This window comes from Bison bison, unplaced genomic scaffold (assembly GCF_000754665.1).
Source record: "Bison bison bison isolate TAMUID 2011002044 unplaced genomic scaffold, Bison_UMD1.0 scf7180017864192, whole genome shotgun sequence".
Classification (NCBI taxonomy): Eukaryota; Metazoa; Chordata; class Mammalia; order Artiodactyla; family Bovidae; genus Bison; species Bison bison.
This window is the reverse complement of record NW_011494764.1, coordinates 1,888,032-1,890,853: the sequence shown is the minus strand read 5'-3', so window position 1 is coordinate 1,890,853 and position 2,822 is coordinate 1,888,032. Positions and strand designations below refer to the sequence as shown.

General features: G+C 36.1%; 1 protein-coding gene across 1 annotated transcript in view; it reads left to right on the top strand.

Annotated features, from left to right (window-relative positions):
- Positions 1-2,822, top strand: part of LONP2 (lon peptidase 2, peroxisomal) — an 85,202-nt gene that overhangs the window by 18,492 nt on the left and 63,888 nt on the right. The window lies entirely within an intron of this gene.

Here is a 2,822-nt window from a genome sequence, read left to right as displayed (position 1 = left end):
AAATAAGTACTAGAGACAGCAAATCTTTTGTTTTCTAAAGGAAATAATTATGTGTAATGACAGGATAACAGTAAAACAGTTTTACCATTGAAAGTTTGTTTTTTTCCCACTAAAACTATTTAAAGAGTTTAATTTCTTTTTATCTCTCCTATCTTTGAGTAAAGTTTTTTTATCTACCAGGAGGATTTTATACCAGTTTTTTTTTTTTTTTAATGTATTTGTTATGTACTTTCTCTTGGGGTAAGAAATATACTCAGTTGTATTTCAGAATTTTCAGAATCATTTTATTTGCATTTGTTTCTGTTATTGGACTCTCTTGTTAAATTTACGTACAAGGTTTATTAAGTTCAGCAGTGGGTTCATTCTCTGAACTAATTTTGGTTTAAGAATTGTTGAATCTTGAGAATTCATCAGATATATTTTCCTGGCTAGTAAAACTCTTACATTTAAAGCAGTGCTAGAAATTTTGAGAAGTGTTCATCCCAAAACACATGTTTATGCCCCATATAAGGTATGCCATACATACTAGATTTCAGAATGCTGAATTTTTAATATTAAAAAATGTTTTTCTTAAAAAATACTTTTCCGTTAATCTACAGAGGAGCATACTCCCTGGTATTGAGAATTCAAAAAAAGCATTTTTGTCTCAAAGAGGGCCTAGAATGAAGCATATTTGTGTTATATTAACTAGGCTAGGGCAGTATTAAGGTTAAAACAACCCTATTTTAATTAGTTTTTTTCATAGACTCACTTAGCGGATTTATTAATGTGTATAGCTAAAATTTTATATAAATGGAGTGATTTAATATGTGCTCCCTTTTTTTTTTTTATTCTTTCACTTAGCATAATTACTTTAAAGCTCATCCATGTTACTGCATCTATCAGTAATGGGTTTATTCATTTAACAGTTGTTGGCCATTTGGGTTGTTTCCAGGTTTTGAACAACTGTATATAAAGCTATGTTGCTAAATTTATCTCTTACTTTACTTCATGTTTACATTCATGACAGTCTATTGCCTTCCAGTTGACGATGTTTTATGAAATAAACTGAAGCTGAATTTCTTGGTTTAATTCTTAATTCAAAATTTTCTGGAAATGCCATAGTAAGATGCCTGCAGGGGAGCACGCGTTCCCATTGAATTAGCCCCTGGCTGTCCCCTGACCAGTTTGAGCTCTGATGTCCGTCTGGATCCAACTGGACTGTTAGGAAATCCCATTTTGGTTCAGATGGTGTTCTAGCGCCTAGCTCTGCCGCACCTGCTTTGAAGGGCAGTGCCCTGTTCTGTGAGACTGGAGAAGGCCCGTGCGCTGTTAGTGTAGACCTGGGAGAGAAAGTGACAGTGCAGTTTTAGAGCTTTCATTTCATCTGCATGAGATGAAACGCCGTACATTTTGGTGTGTTTCGGACAGGTGTTTGTGTCATTAATGGAGTCGTGACAATTTCCCAGCCCTGTTTTCTCTTTTGACAGTAGGGCTAGCACATGATGTGAAGCACATCTAGGTAACTTGGTGACACCAAGGGTCTTGTTTTGAAATGTTGGTGTTCTCTTGGTGATGTTTTTCTGTGCTCTAGAATTTATCTTCACTAATGACTTATGAGACGTGCAGGGTGCATACAGTATAATGACTTGAAGATATAAAATTGCAGGTTTTACTGTTTGCTGTTAGTAACCTAGTAAGTTGTCCTCAGCTTCCTCCCCTCCCACACTGGTCCTGTTTGTAAAGTGAAATTAATGACTGACTAGGAATGTTTGTCAGGTTCATACAGTGTCTCTTGTAGAGAATTGAAGGCAAAATGTTTACTTGAATGCAGAGTGCCAGCTCCCATTCTTTACTGAAATAACCAAGAAAATGTGAAAACAAAGCAGAGCTTTTTTTTTTTTTACAACTCAGAGTTTCTGCTGGACGTGTGCCAGCATTAGAGATGCACGGCACTCATGTACCCATCACAAAAACACTTCTCATTGTTCACCATCTCAGTGGAGAACTGAAGGTGGATAATTTGTGGTGTAAAAGTAGTCATGTTGAGCTTCTAAACTAGTACTTTAGGCCTAAATACTTGTTACAAGTAAAATCATAAAACCGTGAAAAATGTCTTTCATAATCCTCAAAAAGAGAAGCTTACCTAAGTAGAGACAGTTACCCAAGCAAAGAGGAGTGAGTTGGAGGAAATAAGTTTGTTGATTTTCCTTCTTGAATGGAGGGAGTCAGTAGATACCATTTCAATCTTACAATTGTAAACAGAGAAATAAATGTTGAAGTAAGTTTTACATTTTTTATGTTTAACTGTAAGTTTTATTCATAGTAGGAAGCATACATTTTGAGAAGTTAAAAAGAATAATCAGAAAAGATGCATCCTGTATAGAAAAGATAACACAACAATAAGTAGCATGGAAATTTTCTTTCCCTAAAAGTTTGAAAGAATTGACTTTTAAAGTTATCTTTACTTGGCATATTAGAAGAAATTCCTTCAGTGTTTTCATTTATTGTCTAAAGTACATGGATTCTGTTCTTAGTTTTGTTGTTGTGGTTCAGTCGCTCAGTCTTGTCCAGTTCTTTGTGACCCCATGGATTGCAGCACGCCAGGCTTCCCTGTCCTTCACTATCTCCCGGAGCTTGCCCAAACTCATGTCCATTGAGTTGGTGATGCCATCCAACCATCTCATCCTCTGTCGCCCCTTTTCTTCCTGCCCTCAATTTTTCCCAGCATTAGAATATTTTCCAGTGAGTCAGCTTTTCGCATCAGGTGGCCAAAGTATTGGAATTTCAGCTTCAGCATCAGTCCTTCCAATGAATATTCAGGGTTGATTTCCTTTAGGACT